This window comes from Canis lupus, chromosome 1 (genome assembly GCF_003254725.2).
Source record: "Canis lupus dingo isolate Sandy chromosome 1, ASM325472v2, whole genome shotgun sequence".
Classification (NCBI taxonomy): Eukaryota; Metazoa; Chordata; class Mammalia; order Carnivora; family Canidae; genus Canis; species Canis lupus.
The window spans coordinates 65129863-65150458 of NC_064243.1; positions in this window are offsets into that span (position 1 = coordinate 65129863).

Below are 20596 nucleotides of genomic sequence, written 5' to 3' on the forward strand. Positions count from 1 at the left end.
GAACCTAAAACAACAAATCAAATGAATAAACAAAGAGGAAGCAGAATCAGACCTATCCATAGGGGGAACAAACTGATGGTTGCCAGGGGCAGAGGGGTGCATTAGGCAAAATGGGTGAAGGGGAGTGGGAACTGCAGGCTTTCAGTTGTGGAACGAATGAGTTATGGGCATGAAAGGCACAGCATGGGGAATGTAGTCAATGGTACTGTAAGAGTGCTGTATGGGGACAGGTGGTGGCTATAGTCGTGGTGAGCACAGCATGACGTATCGACTTGTTGAGTGACTAGCTGTACACCTGATGGTAATGTGACGCTGTGTATCAACTGCACTTCAATTAAAAAAGAAGTTCTTTCCATGTATATCACAGTTGTTACCTAGCCTTTTACTCTCTGGGCCTAACAGATGTTTAAAACCAAAAAAAAAAAAAAAAAAAAAAAAGTAGTCTCTGCTTTCAAAGCTTAACAAATTCACTTTTTTTTCTGGTCTTTTTCTGGCAACCAAATAATATTTAACAGTTTTACCGGCTCTAACCAATCCCTTCCAACTAGGCAAGGATGGCTGTTTTTTTTGGCCTGCCTATTTGGAATCATCCACATGAGTTTGGTTGGTTGAAAATATGTTTGACAGTTGAGTCCCTCTTCTCTCTGCCTTGGCGCTGTAGACAGAGCTTGTTAAGTTATTCTGTGTGAGCATGTTGGCACCCGGAGCATGTTTATTTGTACATGTCACAGGGTCTTATTCAATAATTTATTACTTTGATTCCTTAAGTAGACACTTGTGACCTGAGTTAGGATCCTCTAAATGGACTTAACTAGTTATACTCAGGAAATAAACTTTCACTCATGTTAGGTTAGGTTTAGAAAATGTTTGCATTAGCTCTTAAGTATTTGACGTGGCATAGGATATAGCACATAGAACATAAAGGCAATATTAAACAAACTGAAGGCGCTTCTGTGATGTTTTCTCACTGAATCCTTTCACTTGAAGTTAGTATTCTTGAATGATACGGACTCCACTTCATCAGGAATATGATTTCACACTCTGTAATTTTATGTTTCCTTCTTAAGTACTTGATTAATATTCAAATTTAATTTTACATTTCCTTCTTCGCGTCTATGAGGTAAGAAACTATCTTGTTATAGATTACTGTCATTAACACCCTTCTTCCTAATCATTTCTTAGATTGTATAAATGGGTATAGCGGCGATGAGTCTTTATCTACAAAATTGAGTGTAAAGAATGTGACTTTTAAATTTTTATAAAATTCAGCTTACTATCTATTTTGAGCTCTCCTATTGTAGTGGGGTATATGTATTTCTATTAATTTTGGATTTCACCTTCCTTCACATTTCTTTAGAATATATATCTAGGAATATATTTAAGATTTTGTCTCCCTTGAACTCTTCCCTGGGAAGCAGGGCACAAAACCAATCTCTGGGACCCAGGGAGGTTTTTGCTCTCTTCAGATCTTTCTTCCCTCTTTCTCTGTATCCCCTGCTGGAAAACGTTTTTCTAGTCTGGATAGAAATTAGATTACCTTCAATTTTAAATCTGTTTTTAGTAAAAACTAGGAAAAACTTGCCTTAAATCAAACCCTAAATCAAGGAACACAGGGAAGACCTTCTCAAATTAGAGGAAAGAAAAGTGAGAAATACCAGAAGATAAAAAGGAACATGGGTGAATATCACAGAAATGTGATCCTACCTTAATTATCTGTGCAAGTTCCCACTATCTGAGCCCTCTGAAAAGAAAATTAAGGTCATCTTTATTATTATTTTTTTGAAATTTCCTTGCAATTGAACATAGTTGACTCAGTCACCCAAGTGATGGTTTTCTAAGCCTCTTGCCTCTCTTTCTTCTTCATACTACTTCCTTCACCTTAAAAAAAATACTCCTTCAGTGTGTAGGGGAAGGAAAATATTCAAATCACTAGTGTTTTTTGTTATAAGGCTAACATGAAGAAAGACAAATTGCTCTGAGGTTTGGTACATTTTGTGAATTTCTCTAACCAAAATTGTGCTTTTCCTGAGAGTTGTTTATAGATGCACAGGTAAATTGTCTGTCTGTCTCCCCCTACTCCCAACTCCTTCCCCTTTTCTTTCACTTTCCTTTAGAGGGCAAGGATCTAGAAAAAATATGGTCTCCACCTCTAGTGTTCTCATGGTTGACATCATTGGTCAGCGTTGGTACTCTTGTCAACTGAGTCTGGTGACTGACTTGTTTCAGCATCCTGCTCCATAGTCTCACTATCAATCAAAGCTGACATGCAAGATGAAATCCATTTGATAACCTTGCCTAGTGGTTAAAAATGTATGCTCTGATACCAGATTCCCTGGGTTCAGATCCCAGCGCTACCACCTATGAACTAAAGAAATGACTCAGCCAAGCTGTTTAACTTTTCAAGCCTCAGTTCTTTATGGGCTAAAAATAAGACCTACCCAAAAAGTTACTGCAAAAATTAAATGAAATATTTTATGTTTAGAGTTTTGCCTAGCACTTAATACATGTTAGCTTTTTTTGTTGTTATTACTATTATTATTCATATGAAATGTTTTTATTTGGAATATCCAGAGAAAGGTTGACCTATGATTCCAAATTTGTAAAAATCTCCTTTGCCTACAGTTTCTTAAATTAAAAAAAAAAGTTTTATGGTTTCTTTGGAAGATTATGTGAGTAACCATTCTTGGAATCATTGAGAGTGAGGGCAGATGGGCTGGACCAGTTAATGATTGGAACTGGAAAGAAAGATATCATTGTCTATACTGCACCACTTTATTAGGTGCTGGATAATTGTACTGTGTAGACAAAGAACCTTGTTTTATTTTCTTTTGTTTTTAAGTATGTAAAGAATCCATAGTGGTAGGAAACCTAAGCTAATTTGAAACTTTTCTTCATTCTGGCAAAACTGGATAGATTCTATGTCCAGCATCAAAAGTTACAGTTGAAATGCTCAGACTAGAAGAGTGTTATTAGCTTTTCTTCCATGGGAAATCAGTCTTTAAAAGGGTAATTTAAAGAGAAAACAAAGAGTAGACTGGCAGAGATACACATATCCACTTAGGGACAGATGGATTGAATCTGCACTTGCATTGGTAGCCAATTAGGTAAGTGAAAACTTCTGCTTTGAGTATTTTAGCTTCAAAAACTTGATATAACAGAAGTTTGATTATGGTAACTGAAATTAGAAATAGAAGTATATTGCTATGTTGTCATTGGAAACTGGTGTGGTTCTTTGTTCCTCTCAAGTTTTTTGGTTTCCTTTTTTTTTTTTTTTTTTTTGTGAGTAGGATAAGTAAATTTGAATACACTTTGTTATTAACAAATAAGTTATATAAAAGTTTTGGTAAGGAGGAAGACCAGGGTTGAACTCACACTAAGATGAGCAAATCATTAATTAATTGTTCACTAATATTCATTAATTATTCCCAGGTACTTGTGAAAATAATTAGGTAATAGTGTGTTACAGTAGAAAGATTACCTTAGAACCAGTCTAGATCACTTGAACAGTAATTAGTTTATTAGTTAATAAGAATTATTAAGTATCTAAAGTATCTACCAATTCTTGACATTGTATGGAAAAATTATATATGGTGTGAATGACAATAGTGAGTAGAGACTACAAGACTGGAGCCCAGAAGAGAGATGAGAGCTAGTCATACATATTGGTTCACTGGCTTAAAGTGGAAGTTGAAAGAGAAAGAGAGGAGATAGACAAGGATGGAATAGCAACATTCAGGGAAAGGTAAAAAGGAAAGAAGGAAAGAAGACAGTACTAATGGGACAAGTAAATGTTGAAGAAGTGGCAGAGAGCAGAGGGAGAGGGCTTTGAGATTGAGAAAGTGGGGCTTCTGGTTCAAGGTGACAGGTTGGACGTACATATATATCTTCTTCCACAAATGCCATTGAAATAAAATCTACAAGTACTAAGGGTAATAAATTTATAGCAGTTCTCAGATACAAGCTATTAATCTTGATGAATTTTGTGAAAAGATGGAGAATATGGGATATATTGAAATACAGGAGCAAAAGCACCATCCAATTGTGCAGGCACAGGAGCTGCCATGGAGATGGAAACCCTCCTCCGTGATGGTGGGGCCTCTGAAATGCTCCCAACCTGGACATAAAAGGTCCAGTTTCAGGAATGGGTAAGGGTTAGAGATCAGGGTCGGTGCTTGCTGTTTGGACAGCTGTGCAAGTTACCACCTCTTCTAGTACTACTTGCCAAAAGAAATTGGTTTGGGGTTCCAAGAATAAGCTCTCTGCTCTCTACTCATGCAGTTAAGAGAAAGTTGTCTATGGGCTCAGAGCTCACAGTCCACACCTCTCAGTGAAGAGAGGCCTGGTGAGGAACAGGATTATATGCTGGCAGAAGGAACCCAGGCCAGAGAGCATCCCAGATGAACCAGCCTTCAGTTCATGACTTTTAAATAGACATATCAGAGGAAAACTAATCACATGGCATGCACACACACACAAACACGCAGAGTGTCAATATGAACCAATGAATCAACTCTGAAACAGGTAATTTTGAACATAGAATATAATTATAATTATATATATATATATATATATACATATCTTCATAGATACTAAAGGACAATAAAGACTTATTAGAAATTTTAAATATAAGGTCTGAAATTGAAAAAAAATTAAAAAGAAGTTTTGGGAAATATGAGGAAATCTAGAAATCAGTCTTATAGGAAAAGGAGAAAATTTTAGTCTTAGAATATCCATCCAGGGGAGTTAGGATACTTCAAGGAGTTTCAGAAAGAGAATGAAATATCTTTGAAATATTATTTTTTAGACATAAACACATATATTCTCAGCTTCAGAGGGCATATAGAGTGGGGAGCATATGAATGAAGAAGAAAGACCTCATCTAGACAGAGTTTTCTGAAGGGTAAAGAGAGGCTCTCGAAAGTCTCTACTTATTGCTTCCAATAAATGGGAGTCCCATTTCTCACCAGGGACATTGTACGCTTGAAGACTGAGGTCGGAAAATATATGATTTGGAACCTAAAATTAAATGCCCAGCCAAACTAGCAATCAAGAATTCAGGTAAACTAAGGACATTTTTAGCTCTGCAAGACTTAGAAAATTTTACCACTCATAGACAATCCTCTTTGCAAGACTTGCTTACTATTTATCCAATGAAACAACAGAGGAACTCGAGAATGGGAAAAAGTGAAGCCATGAAACAAAATACTTAAAGTATTGGGTATTATGTTTATGTAGTACAATATCCTTGCCTTTAGGAAATAAAGACCACAATATTCAGAAATGATGGAACAAGCCAGCAACTTACTGTTAAACAGTTCAGAAAAAAAAAAAAATGTTTTGTACTATATCTCCAACTTTTCTGTAGCTTTGTGATTATTTGGAAATAAGACAATTTTAAAAGAATAAAATGAAGAGAAAAAACTGTAAATGGTTTAAAAAAAAAAAAGGATTACCTTTTCAGAGAGACTGCCCCCACCCCAGAGTATGCCCTCCTTAAATTCTGTCCCGTTCTCCATCTCCTAGCACTCTCGTATTGCACCTTCCCAGTAGCAGCAACAATTGACTTTACATTCTATATTTAATTTTTATATGTTCCTTGTTTTTCATCTCCACCTCATCATCTAGAATAAACTCTTCATGAGAAACTACTATATCCCTTGAGCACAAAACAATGCTAAGAACATACTGAGTTCTGTATAAATATTTATTCAATGAACTAAAAATCTTGTTATTACAAGTAAAAAGGTCAGTCTTCATAAAGTATTTATCCTTCCCAAATACTAAAATTGCATTTACTCAATAATGCCTGTTACTTGAGATTACCAATTTTTACATGAAAAGAAGTATACTCAAACACTGCTTGTAAGATTTTTGTCCCCTTGGATTTTCTTGAAAATGAGACGTCTTCTGCAAGTCAGTCTGAGGGCGGAAAATTTTAAATGCTAATTTCCTCTCCTCAGAGGATGGAGAAGATGGTTTGCTACATTATTATTTTTTTTTTAAGAACAAAGTATAATAAAATACTAAAATAAATAGCAGAAGACTTTTTTAAAAAAGGAAAATAATCCCAGAGTGATGGTTATGTATCTAGAGTACAAATTAGAACAGGGAATAAGACAGCTCCAGGAAAATATGTCCTAGATGAGAAAGAATTTCCTGTAATAAAACATGCGATTAAAAAGTTAAGTGACCTTAATGATAAGGAGAAAGTATAGCATCATAAAAATAAACAAACAAATAAAAAGCAATGTGCTCCCCACCTCCCCTGTATATTAGCTACGTGCTTCTTCCAGCTGCTCAAGGTTAATGACATGGGATCCATCTCTACTCATTGTCCAATCACCCCAGTTGATTCTGCAGGAAGCTACATTTAAATAATTAGTGTAAATGCTGGTTTTTAAAATTTACCTATAGACAAAGGAAATAATTATTTTTTTGTTATTAGAGAAGACAAGTGCCATAAAATTGGATGTTATAGAGTATGACACAAAGCCTAAAATGAATAAGTCCAGAAATAGGTCATATTTTATTTGAAGACATGGATTAACAAATAGAAAAGCTGTCTACATAAAAACATGCCTTTCAGAGTTTGAAGTGTGGGACATGTGGGAATAGAGAAGTGAGAAAGCTTTAGATGTTTGCACAATTCCTCATTTTTAATGATGGAGGGAGCAGTTGCAGTTTAAACTGATAAATGAATATAAACATAATGGATATAATCGCAAAAAGAAAGACACGTTTTTATAAGTGGCTATCAAAAGTGAGGATTGAGAGTAAAAGATCGTTTTTTTTTTTTTTCATGTCAAATTCTCTCTTTCATTTTGGATTTAAACTTTGAAATTATATACTAAATGTGCACAGAAAAATTTCAGGTCCTATGAACCTCAGCTGGGATCATTGGTTCTCCCAGGTGGGACAGTGAGGGGAGGGTTTGGTTCTACTCTTCGGTTTAGTTTCCAATTAGCATATATTGTTTTGTCATTGAATAAAAATTACATATAATATGATATGTATATAACCTTATAGAATAAGAAGATGAATTGGCAACAGAATTACATGCTAAATCAGATGAGGACTCAAAGTTCATGGGATTTGGCAATTGGGAAGAGATGGGATGAGTACAATTTCCATGGAGAGTAGGGATGGAGGTAAAATTGCAAAGGAAGCCTCCTTCCCAAGAAAGAGTGAAAAGCAATGGAGGCAGAATATACGAGTGTACAATTATTTTCTAGAAGTTGGAATGCGCAGGGGAAGGGAGAGATTGTGTAAAAGTTAAGTTGCTAACATTTAAAGAACCTGGTTATTTGAGGATCACTTAGATATAAAATAGAGTGCTGTATCTAATAGCTTAAGTTAAAAATGAAAGGCTCATGTTATATAAAGAGCATTGAATGGTCATATTGTTTTGGACAAGGCTAGCACACAATACATTTTTATGGAAACTTACTTTTACAGTTTTAAACCTTTCCCATCTTCCTTTGTTTAGCCCATTTTTTTCCAGAAGTGCCTTTCATAGCCATTTCCTACAGCAGTTGCTAAAGCTATTGGGAAATAACTATGTCTCTAAATGGCACGTTTGAAGAATCTTTGACTATATCTGACCGTTTACCATTTTTCTCTTTTTAGAAATACAAATATAGAAATAGAAATGTATGGTAGCGAAATATCAGTATTTTAAAAATTTTATTTCAGGTTATGCTACCTAAAGTCCAGTCCTTAGTCATTCTGGCAAATGTGCTAGATTGATAAAGCATCCATTTTTCCTATCCAGAAATGACTCGTGAATGAAACTTGATTGTCCTTAGTAACTAAATGACTCCTTGGGTGAAGTTAGGGTGCCTCTGCCATTTCATGTTGGCTTTCTGGGCCAGAAGCCAATCTGTGCAGTCAGCTTGGGTCAAGGAAAAAAATCTGAAGTCATGTTTTCCCCTCTCTTCACTCTTGTTCTCATTTTCTTCCTCTGCCCTTTGCACTGCCCTTCTGCGTATTTCTGTCCAGCCCCTAAAGTACTTAACATCTTGCCCAGGGCCTCCACAGCCCAACTTTTAGCAAAACCTGATTTTCAGAAGGAATCCGAGAAATTCATCCAACCTGAAATAAAGCTAATACAATGTCTTGCTTGCCTCATTAAGCCCTTGATGAGTGTTAAATGCATGAATAAGATGTAAATGACCGATAGTTTCTTCTGGCTGGTGATGGTTGTGTAACAAACTACCACAAACTGCCCACCAATCCTGAGGATCAAGAAGTCACAAAGCCACAGAAAGGACAGCTCTGCTCTGCTATGTTTGGGACCTCAACTAGAATGACTCAAATAGTGGGGGTTCCCTCAAATGGCAGAGTTGGACAGCTGGGACTGAGAGTATCCCATTCAAGATGGCTTTGGTCACCTGTCTGGTGTTTGACCTGGGATGACTGAGGATCAGGCTCATCTGGGGTTGTCAACAAGAGTGTCTACAGGAGAGTGCCTACAGGAGGGTTCTTGAGCATGATGGTTTCAGGGTAATGGGATTTCTACAAGAAAGCAGTTCAGTGGTCTAAGAATGAGCGTTTCATGAGTCCAAGGGTGGACGTTGCAGGGTCTCTTGTGAACTAGCCTTGGGTCTCACATAGCATCATGTCCAATACACTTAATTGATGAAAGCAATTAAAGATCCCACCAGAACTTGAGAAGAAGGGGCTGAGGCCACCTCTCAACAGGGGAAGTATCAGCAAATTCGTGGCTATGGTTAAAATAGGCACAGTGCTAATTAAGTACTAAGATGATTTCCCTCTTTACAGAGGAAAAGAAATGAAAAAGCCAAATAGTGGATATAAAACATAAAAGTATCTGTGAGCAGGTGGAAAAGATATTTTTAAGATAGGAACCACCCATAATACATAAATGACTGATACATAAATGACTGAAAACGATTTCAAGAATCCTCTTTTTGGGAGTTTAGAAGGACTTTATTGAACTTCTTTGGACTACTGAAATACACCAATATACCAATTTCTAAGCTTCTTTATGTATTTTTCAAACATTTATTTATGAAGTAGGTGGAGAAAGGAGAAAGAAACTAACATTAATTGAATTCCTTCTGTGTTTTACGATCTCAGGGACTGTGCAATTCTGCAATTGCAATTTCTGTGTGTGATGGTCAAAGCTGACATCAACTCAACACAGAACCCAAATGAGAATGCATGAGAATAAGTTTACAGTCATCAAATACCTTTATAGGATTGAGAAAGTTTCAATGTCTTTAGATTAAATGAAATAAATCTAAAATAGGCATAGGAATGCTGCATAGGTAGGTATATATCTCCTTAGTTGTATAGCATATGCCTGCTAATTCATCTGGCATGGAAGATTTTTTTAGTATATTGTTTATAATATGATAGTTGGGTTCCTCAGAATATTTGTACTACCAGACATTGTCTTACAAACATAAATTTTTTTTCCCAGTGAAATTTTTTTCCCAGTCCCAGGGAAACTAGGGACTACACAGTTTCACATTTGCAATATAAGTTATATTTTTTATATTAAGTTTAATGATAAAACTGTTTCTACCTGTAATAGTAATTATTATGGTCATACCTTAAAAATTTGAAAATGGGACCAAAATAACATATAAACACTACTAAACATATCTGAAAAATACATAAGATTAGACCAAATGTGAGTTTCCAGTCCATAAAAAAACACAGTCTGTTTTTATCATGAGAACACTACTTTGGGATAAAATGGTCTTAAAAATAAAAAATTAACAATGAAATACAGAATTCTTTACAATGCCAATGGCAACTAAAAGAGTTCAACTACTACTGAAAAACCGTAAATCGTGAAAAAAAAGCACTTGTGTGATCTCATTCACTAGTCAGAAGAATATTCTTTTGTTTTGAAGGCATTACAGAGTCAACCTGGTAAATGGACACAGGTAGCTATGGGGAAGGCTTTGTAGAAAACTCTTGGTGTATATACCTGTAGTCACATTGCAAGGTCCTTTCTCACTCTGACTTAGCTTATCCTTCTGTCCGGGGACTAGAGGTCTAAATCCTCTTACTCCCAGACTTAGTCCCATCCTAAGTCTGGGAATGAGGAAAAGCCATGAATCTTCAGCTGGGAAATTGAAGCTAGATGTCTTCCCAGCAGACCTAAAATTTTTTTCATCAATATATGTGAAGCAGCACCTTCATAGACTGTTCATCCATTTCATTTCAAGAGACTAAGTGATTAGCTTGGTTTCTTCAGGTCAAACACTTATTCCCATTTGAACACTTTGATTTATTGTGGTGACTGCTTTCACCTGATCTCTGATTTGAATGCTCCATCCCTGGTCTCTTTCATGTTGGGATCCCATCATTCCCATGAGACCAGAGATACCAACTCTACTGCAGTCCCCTTCACAACCATCTTTAGTATCGAGAAGATGGCTGCCACACAGCTCTTCAGGGTGCTGGTGTCCCTCACCCCCTGGGTTAAAGGAATGCTTTGGTTAGGACAGTGACTTCGAGATCTATTGGATGGGTATGAAGTGCTAGTGATGGCATAAAAAATGCTGAGTCAACATTGCACATTTTCTTTCTTTCTTTTTTTTTAATTTATTTGGGAGAGCAAGAAAGTACAAGTAGGGGGAGGGGGAGAGGGAGAGGGACAAGCGGACTCCATGCTATGTGGGGAGCTCAACAAGGGGCTCCATCCCAGGACCCTTAGATCATGACCTGAGCTGAAGTCAGATGCTTAACCAACTAAGCCACCCAGGTGCCCCAACATTGCACATTTCTAAGAATGCAAAATAAGGATGGATTTGAAATCCAGAAAACCAAGAATATCCTTTCTAAACGTCCTTTGTGAGGTGTGCCTAGGGGGGGTCAGTCAGTTAAGTGTCTGACTCTTGGTTTCATCTCAGGTCATGATTTCAGGGTCCTAGGATCGAGCCCTGTATTGGGCTCCACTTTTAGCAGGGAGACTGCTTGAAGAGTCTCTCTCTCTCTCTCTCTCCCTTTGCCCCTACTCCACTAAAATAAATACATAATTCTAAAAAAAAAAAAAAGAAAGAAAGAAAAAGAACATTTTTTAAAAAAGGTTTTATTTATTTACTCATGATAGACACACAGAGAGAGGCAGAGACACAGGCAGAGGGAAAAGCAGGCTCCATGCAGGGAGCTTGATGTGAGACTCGATCCCAGGACCCCAGGATCATGCCCTGGGTGGAAAGCAGACGCTCAATGGCTGAGCCACCCAGGTGTCTCAAAATAACTTTTGTGTTTGCCTCCTAGTTCCCTAGCAACTGTGAACTTGGCATAGGGCAGAGTGGCCTCAATCTGGGGATGTGCTTATATGATGATAATCAAATATTTTGAGAAATAGAAAAAACTTTTGAGGACTAGTTACCATAATTATGCTGTGTCAATGGTGGAAGCTTATGGTTTATATTTGCTTTCTCTGTATATAACTTTAATATTTTTCTCTAGATTAGTTGGTCGCTTCTTAAATAGCCACTAATATATCCAATTGTATTTTTGTTCAGAATTCTTTATGTAATGGGCTGATTTTATATAATGGAAAAAACTAAAAATGATTAGTGGCAAATGATTTTTTTTAAGATTTTGTTTATTTATTCATGAGAACCACAGAGGGAGAGACAGAGACACAGGCAGAGGGAGAAGCAGGCTCCATGCAGGGAGCCCAATGAGGGACTCGATTCCAGAATCACGCCCTGAGCTGAAGGCAGAAGCTCAACCACTAAGCCACCCAGGCGTCCCAAGGGCAAATGATTTTGTCTCACTCATACCATGTGTACCGTTTTCCTGAGAAGACTTGTAACTAGGATTGAAAGCAAACATCACCAGCCACTTCAGCACCTTAGACTTTAAGTGATAAAAAAAATATCTCATTTGTATCTTATTCCCTCTTTATCTCCCTTTCCTCCTTCTCAGAGCCCATCTAGAAGGAACTACTGTTATGCCATACCCTCCTATCATTCAGAGAAGAACTCTAACTTCTAGTGGCTCTGGCTTGGTGTTCCATAAGTAAATCCCAATCTGGAGACTTCCAGGAAAAAATAATCTATTTCTCTAGTAACAAATTTTGTCTCTTGCGAGTCAAATGTTCTTGCCTTCAGATCATTGACTTGTTACGGACTTAAGTTAAAACTATTTTGAGACCCAGCCAAGAAATGTCAGCAATGATCTTTAAGTTCTGCATGATATCTGACCTTTCCTTCCGTGATGCAGTGAGCCTCGGGCTCTTGGACTGATTTTAATGGTGGAGAGTTAGAGGGAAAGGAAGGTTAAAAAAATGAGAAAAAAAATAATGAGATGATATTTCAAAATAACATACTGCCACATAAACCGATGCCCTGTAACACTGGTATAGAAAATGGGACATAATGTTATTTTATATAAAGGGATCATGAGTCCGCTAGATTAGTCATGTAATGGTGTGTAACAAATCAGCCCCAAACTCAGAGGCTAAAGAAATTTAACAGTATTTCTCTTTAATAGTTTCTGTGGGTCAGAAATTTGGGAGTAGCATGGCTGGACAGTTCTGGCTCAAAATAATAAGGGTAAATGATTTTATCTCACTAATACCACGTACACCTTTATCCTGAGAAGAGTTGTAGTGGTGTCTTGGGAGGTGGTTGTCATCTGTCAGCTAGGAGCGAAGTTAATTGAAAGGCTTGGCTGATGCTGGAGGATCCACTTTCTTTCTTTCTTTCTTTCTTTCTTTCTTTCTTTCTTTCTTTCTTTCTTTCTTCATTCATTCATGATAGAGAGAGAGAGAGAGAGAGAGGCAGAGACACAGGCAGAGGGAGAAGCAGGCTCCATGCTGGGAACCCTAGGTGGGACTCGATCCCAGGACTCCAGGATCGCGCCCTGGGCCAAAGGCAGGCTTCAAACTGCTGAGCCACCCAGGGATCTCCTGGAGGAGATTCTAACATGATTCCCTCATGTGACTTGCAAATTGGTGTAGCTGTTGGCCAGAAGCCTCAGTTTCCCTCCATGTGGGTGTTTCCACAGGGCTGCTTGAGCGCCTTTAAGATATGATGACTGTGTTCCCCTGGATCAATCCAAGAGCCTAAGGCTGACGCCACAGTGTGTTTTATAACTTTGCCTTGGAAATCACACACAGTTGCTTCTGCTGTATTTTTTTTAAAGATTTTATTTATTTATTAGAGAGAAGGAGTCAGTGGGAGAGAGAGCACGAGCAGAGTGAGGGGCAGAGGGAGAAGCAGACTCCTCGCTGAGCAGGGAGCCCCGCGTAGGGAGCTGAAGGCAGACACCTGACTGAGCCCCTCAGGCGCTCCACACTTTTGATGTATTATTTTATTTTTTTTACATTTTTTCATTTGTTTTTATTGAAGTTCGAGTTCCTGACGTACAGTATAACACCCAGTGCTCATCCCATCATGTGCCCCCTCAGTGCCCATCACCCAGTTGCCCCAACCCCCCACCCAGCTCCCCTTCTGCAAACCTTTGTTCATTTCCCAGAGTCAGGAGTCTCTCATGGTTTGTCTCCCTCTCTGATTTTTCCCACCCAGTTCCCCTCCTTTCCCTTATAGTCCCTTTCACTGTTTCTTATATTCCCTGTATGAGTGAGACCATATAATGTTTGTCCTTCTCCGACTGACTGACTTCATTCAGCATCATACCCTCCAGTTCCATCCACGTTGAAACAAATGGTGGGTATTCATCCTTTCTGTGGGCTGAGGAATATCCCACTGTCTACATAGACCACAGCTTCTCTCTCCATTCTTCTGTCGATGGACACCGAGGCTCCTTCCACAGTGTGGCTACTGTGGACATCGTTGCTGTGAACATCGGGGTGCAGGTGTCCTGGCGTTTCACTGCATCTGTATCTTTGGGGTGAATCCCAGCAGTGCAATTGCTGGGTCGTAGGGCAGATCTATTTTTAACTTCTTGAGGAACCTCCACAGTGTTTTCTTGATGTATTGTTTTAGTCACACAGGTCAACTTTGATTCAGTGTGGGAAGATGAGACCACCAGGAGGTGAGGACCAGTAGGGTTCGTCGTCTGTTCTCTGGTGTCCAACGGTTGATATCTCTCCCAGATAAAAAATATACTTAGGACCTCCCCAAAGCCCCCAAAGTTTCTTCTTATCCCAGCATCAGCTTAAGAACCAGGATCTCATACTATAACTCAGGCCTGGGTACAGAGGAAGCTTTTTATTTACTTATTTTTTTTTTTAAAGCTTGCGTTTATTTATTCATGAGAGACACAGAGCGAGGCAGAGACACAGGCAGAGGGAGAAGCAGGCTCCCTTCAGGGAGCCAGATGTGGGACTCGATTCTGGGACCCTGGGATCATGCCCTGAGCCCAAGGCAGATGCTCAACCACTGAGCCACCCAGGTGCCCCCAGGAAGCTTTCTGTATAGACTTCCTCAAGTAAGGCTCCTCTAGTCCCTACCAGCCTGAAGACCTGTGAACTAGGAACACGCTCTCTGTCCCCCTCCTCCAGCAACATGCGTAGTGCGACAGGAATAAAATAACTGCTTTCCATTCAGAAAAGGGGGCAATGGGAGGCGCCCGCAAAGCTTAGTCCCTAGCAATCCTGAAAGCCAGTGGGGCACGTGCTGGCACCCCTGGTAAGCTCCCTTCCCTGCTGGTTCCTGGCATTGATCCTCCATGGCTCTTGTGCCCATCCACTCCAGCCTGGAAGGCCTCCTTCTCTCCCACCTGCCCTAGAAAGTAGCTTGTGTTTCCACGTGGAGTCGTTTTCTTGGCCTGCTTCACATTTTTGGTTCTATAGGCTCTTTGCAATTTGTATTGTCCCTGCCCATTTCAGTCCAATCTGGAGGCATTTACACAAACACGGTTCTCTCTTAAAGCTTTGTGAGTCCTTCGTGAATGTTCACTGGGGCTCATGCTAGGTACAAAGCCTTTAGGAGAGGCCCTGCTCCACTGGGGCCTCTGCTGAAATTGCAGAGGGACAGCACCGCAGGAGCCCAACTTTCTTTCTTTTTTTTTTTTAATTTATTTATTTATTCATAGAGACACACACACAGAGAGAGAGAGAGGCAGAGACACAGGCAGAGGGAGAAGCAGGCTCCATGCAGAGAGCCTGACGTGGGACTCGATCCAGGGTCTCCAGGATCACGCCCTGGGCTGCAGGCGGCACTAAACTGCTGCGCCACCAGGGCTGCCCCTTTCTTTTTTTTTTTTTTAAGATTTTATTTATTTATTCATGAGAGACACGGAGAGAGAGGCAGAGACACAGGCAGAGGGAGAAGCAGGCTCCCTGCAGGGAGCCTGATGTGGGACTTGATCCCAGGAACCTGGGATCACGACCTGAGCCAAAGGCAGATGCTCAACCACTGAGCCACCCAGGCGCCCCCCAACTTTCTTTTAAAGAAGAGTTTATTTATTTATTTCAGAGAGAGAGAATGTGCACCTGGGAGGGAGCAATGGGTGAGGTGGGAGGCTTGCGGCTCGGGGCTTGGGGAGATGGAGCAGAGGGAGAGGGAAGGGGAAAAGCATCTCAAGCTGACAACAAGCTGAGCCAGGAGCCATCTCCATCCTATGGCCCTCAGATCACGACCTGAGCTGAAACCAAGAGTTGGATGCTCAAGGCACAACCACCCAGGCCCAGTTATTTAAATGAAATGATACCCCTCAAACCCCCGGAGGGCATTTTCACTGGCAACACTTCTCTGAGGCACTGCCTTACTCCCTCCTGAGGTCTCAGCAAAGAATTTTACAGCCACACCTTTAGTTTTATCTTGATTTTATTTTAGTTTTATCTTATCTTTATGTTTATGTTTCCTGATTGGACCTGGAATTGGGTCTGCTTAGAGTCAACTTGATTTCAGCGTCGTGTATAGTCTGGGGAGGCCCCAATTCTTGGCTTTCTAACAGTCCTTCCTTTCGCCTCTCTCTCTGGTTGCATTTTACTGTAAGCGGAGGAAGCATCCATGTGGCACTTTGAGTATTGCCTGGAAATCTCCTTGGCTCTATCACCCAGTTCGTTAGCTATAATTTTTAGGTTCTCACCTGACCACAGTCAAAAATGTTGCTAAATCTCTTGCCACAGTATAACCAAGATCCCTTTTCTTTTTTTCCAATAGTATTTGCCTTGCTTTTCTTTTCTTTCTTTCTTTTCTTTCTTTCTTTCTTTCTTTCTTTCTTTCTTTCTTTCTTTCTTTCTTTCTTTCTTTCTTTCTTTCTTTCTTTCTTTTTCTTTCTTTCCCTCCCTCCCTCCCTCCCTCCCTCCCTCCCTCCCTTCCTTCCTTCCTTCCTTCCTTCCTTCCTTCCTTCCTTCCTTCCTTCCTTTCTTTCTCTTTCCTTTCTTTCCCCTTACCAACAACCTTGTGATGTGGTTTTTTTGAATGTTAATGAGCCAAGAAAGAATTCTAGAGACATCTTGATGCAAAAAAGGTGGTTTTATTAAAGGCACAGGGACAGGACCCTAGGGCAGGAAGAGCTGCTACTGGCTGCTGCTTGCTGCCCTGGGGATTGGGAAGAGCAACTGATTATATACTTTGGGGCTGGGAAAAGTAAAGATAAGGGAAGTCCCAAGGGGACTTTCATATGCTAAAGGAGGCTCACGATCCCGGAGGAATGTTATAATCTGCCTATCTCCAGTATTTGTAAAAGGGCTGCAGGTTATAAGCACATTTAATTTTATCTACCTTTCCTTCTGCCTTTATTTCCCACATCACTTGTAGAAGACTACAGAATTCTTACAAGACTTCTGTTCAGTCTGTTCAGGACCCTTTAGATTTTCACAGATGGGCTTCTCAAAATCCGTGCCGTGTTTGCTTTTTGGGCAACCTCTAAGCCACTCCTGCATTTTTAGGTTTTCCTTATGGCAGGACCCACTTCTGGGTACCAAACCGTGTGTTAATCCCCTATTGCTCTGTGATACATTACCCAAGAACTTAGTGGGTTAAAACAAAATAATCATGTATTATTTTACACAGATTCTGTGGATTAGGAATTCAGAGAGGGCACAGAGGGGATCGATAGTTTTTCTTTGTCCCATGATGTTTGGGGTCTCAGCTGGACTCAGGTTGGAAGTTTTAAAAGCACTAAAAACCTGTTCATTGGCATGCCCAGTGGTTCATACCAATCTTGGCTGGAAGCCTAGCTGGTTGGTTTTCACAGCTATATATGTATTTTATATATATAAATAAAATTTTATTTATTTATTGATTGATTCATTCATTCATTCTCCACATGGCCTTTATTTCGCTGTAACATGGTGGCTGGATTCTAGAGACCTAGCCCTGGAAGTCACATAGCATCACTTCTGCTGTATTATTTTTGTCTGGCCAGTCACTAGCTCCCATGCAGATTTCAGGGGAGGTAATATAGGTATCACCTTTTGCCGGAAGGAGTATCAGCCATATTACAAAAAGAACATGTAGATGGGATAACATACAGATGTTTGTATGAGTGTTTCTACTTTTGGAAACTACAATCTACCATAGCCACCAACGCTTTAAGTCGTGTGAAGAATGAAACCACTCTCATGCACATCAATCCATATGTCATTTGCTTCCAATTTACTCACAATATTGTATATGATATAGATGTATGTATACTTACTATATACATATATTTAATTACTTAAACCTTATTTTAAAGGTGACATCTGAAATTCTACTGATTTTACTGAAAAAAAATAAATCATGAATACAATATTAACAAATAACTGAAGGTGACTTAATAAAAATATAAATATCATTTACTATTATAATCAATGACAAAATTTAATTTGATAGAATTCCAAAGTGTAAGAGTGTTAAAGACTTGCCTTGAAAGTACTGGGTCTTTAAGAAGAATTTCACCACATAATCAGAATAATAGCTATTTCTTTATCTTCCATTTAGAACATTATATAAAGTTATATTAAAGTTGATTTTTATTTTAGACTTTTATTTTCTTACCATATAGTTAATCGAAAAAGAGGACCAAATGGAATACAACTCTATTTTGATGGATATTTGCATAAAAAGTGAAATCTCAGCTATTTTTGCATGTTGGTTCCAAGATTCTAAATATATAGATGTGCAGAGTATCCGTACTCTGGGTGGATGGGAAAGACCATCTCATACATATGCATCATGGTGGGAGACAGATCTTTTTGGCATTTTGACTTTCCCTGGTTATTTGGACCTACATTTGGTCTGTATTGTGGGACCTTATGATCTAAAGTGTGGTCTGTGGACCAGCAGCAATGGCATCAATGGAGTTTTTTTAGAAATGAAGACCTCAGATCCCACTGGACCCGCTGACCATAATCTACGTTTTCACAAGACCTCATGCTGATTCATAAGTATACCGAGAAGCACCGAGACAATTTTTTTTAAACATGAATGCGTTCACAGTTCAAGATGGACATGCAAATTGACTTATGGAGTGACCTTACCATGATTTGATGAGGCAGGTTTCCTGTGTGTTTTACATATTACTGACTTTGGATCTACCACTTGCCCACAGGAAGCAAAAGTTCTCTAATTCTCCAGTGTTTTTTGACCAAACCATTTTTCACTTTCTTTTTATATCTCTATCATAAAGACAAGACATTAACCAGGTAGGCAAACAAATAATTAATGTTAGGAGATGTTGCCTTCCACTTTCATAATGAGCCATTCACCCTAGACATTCTTCCTAAAGGTGATTATTTGAAATTACGCATTTTAGTTTATTTTTTCAAGCACTTAATAAAAATATTTCAAGCATACAGAAAAGTTTAAACAACTGTAAAATAGTATGCTGATTTTCCTGCTATTGCTACTGATTTTAGGGAGTACAGATAGTTCTACGCAGTCACCTCGCTATTGCCTCTTGCTCTAGCCAACAACTACTTCCAATTAAGACGGTGTTCTGGCTCTCTAGGTACAATAGTAAAAACCTTTGCCATGTTTTCTTTAACTTTATGTAAGACGTTTTCCCCCCCTTGAATTATTTAAAAGTAATTTAGGGACATAGTAAAACTTTATCTAACAATATTTTATCATACTTCGAAGAATAAAGGCATTTTTTCCCCTAATCTTAATACCATTATAATACCTGATAAAATTAGCAGTACTTGGCTGATATCTAATATCCCGTCTATATTCAAATCTTATCAAGTATCTTTTGTGGTTTTCTATTTTTTATTTTATTTTTTATTATTTTTTTTAAAAGATTTTATTTATTTATTTATTTATTTATTTATTTATTTATTTATTTATTTATTTATTCATTCATTCATGAGAGACACAGAGACACAGCAGAGGGAGAAGCAGGCTCCCTGCAGGGAGCCCAACATGGGACTCGATCCCGGGTCTCCAGGATCAGGCCCTGGGCTGAAGGCAGCACTAAACCACTGAGCCACTGGGGCTGCCCTCTTTTGTAGTTTTTTAAAATCCAGGAGCAACAGTCATTTTTCTTTGTTTCTTTTTGTTTGGAAAAGGGGAGGGCATAAAATCAAGAGTTTATTTTTTAAACCTTTTCTTTGAAAAAATAGTTAGCTTCAACCTTTGGCCTCCCAGTCTGACTGGGTAGAAATTTTGTAAAAAAGAAATGTAGAGGCAAAAGTTTTGGAAATGATTCAAGTAGTGAAGACAAATGTGGTTCAAATATTTATAGATTAAGAAAATGAAGCATAACAAGACATTTGAATTTGAACAAACATTTTTAACAAGATTCCATCAGCTTTTTCTTAAAAGTAAATATTTGCATAGTGTCTCTTGTACACAGGAGCTCTGTTGGCTCTTTCAAATACGAAAAGTAAAAAAAAAAAAAAAAAAAAAGGCAGTTACCTCTCACTATCTGCTGTTTATTACTTTATGTTCTTTATGCAGGCAAGAGCCACAGCAATGTTTGCCCTGAGTGAGAATCTTTACTCTGTACCTAATTTGTCAAAGGTTAGAAGTCCTAGCTGAAGTGGGCATGATATCATATTAAAGGAGGACAGAGCAACCATTTGAGGAGCAAATATTTTAGGTTCATAGAAGGCCACTTCTTTTTTTTTTTTCTTTTTAAAGTTTTTATTTAAATTTCAGTTAACATACAGTGTAATAGTAGTTTCAGGTGTGCAATAGAGTGATTCAACAGTTTCATACATCACCTGGCACAAGGCACAAGTGCCTTCCTTGTGATGAGGACCAGGTGATGTATGAAACTGTTGAATCTGTCATCTGTTTTATCCATCCCTTCCCCACCTCCCCCTGGTAACCATCAGTTTGTTCTCCATAGTTAAGAGTCTATTTCTTGGGTTACCTCCTTGTCTCTCCTCACCCCTTTGTTTGTTTTGTTTTTTTTTAATTCCACATATGAGTGAAAAAATATGGTATTTGTCTTTCTCTATTTTGCTTAGTATAATACTCTCTAGCTCCATCCATATCACTGCAAATGGCAAGATTTCTTTCTTTTTTATGGCTCAGTAATATTCCATTATATATATTATATATGTATTATATATATATCACATCTTCCTTTTTTAAAAAATATTTTATTTATTTATTCATGAGAGACAGAGAGAGAGAGAGAGAGAGAGAGAGAGAGGCAGAGGGAGAAACAGGCTCCATGCAGGGAGCCTAACGTGGGACTCGATCCCAAGCCCCCAGGATCACACCCTGGGCTGAAGGTGGCGCTAAACCGCTGA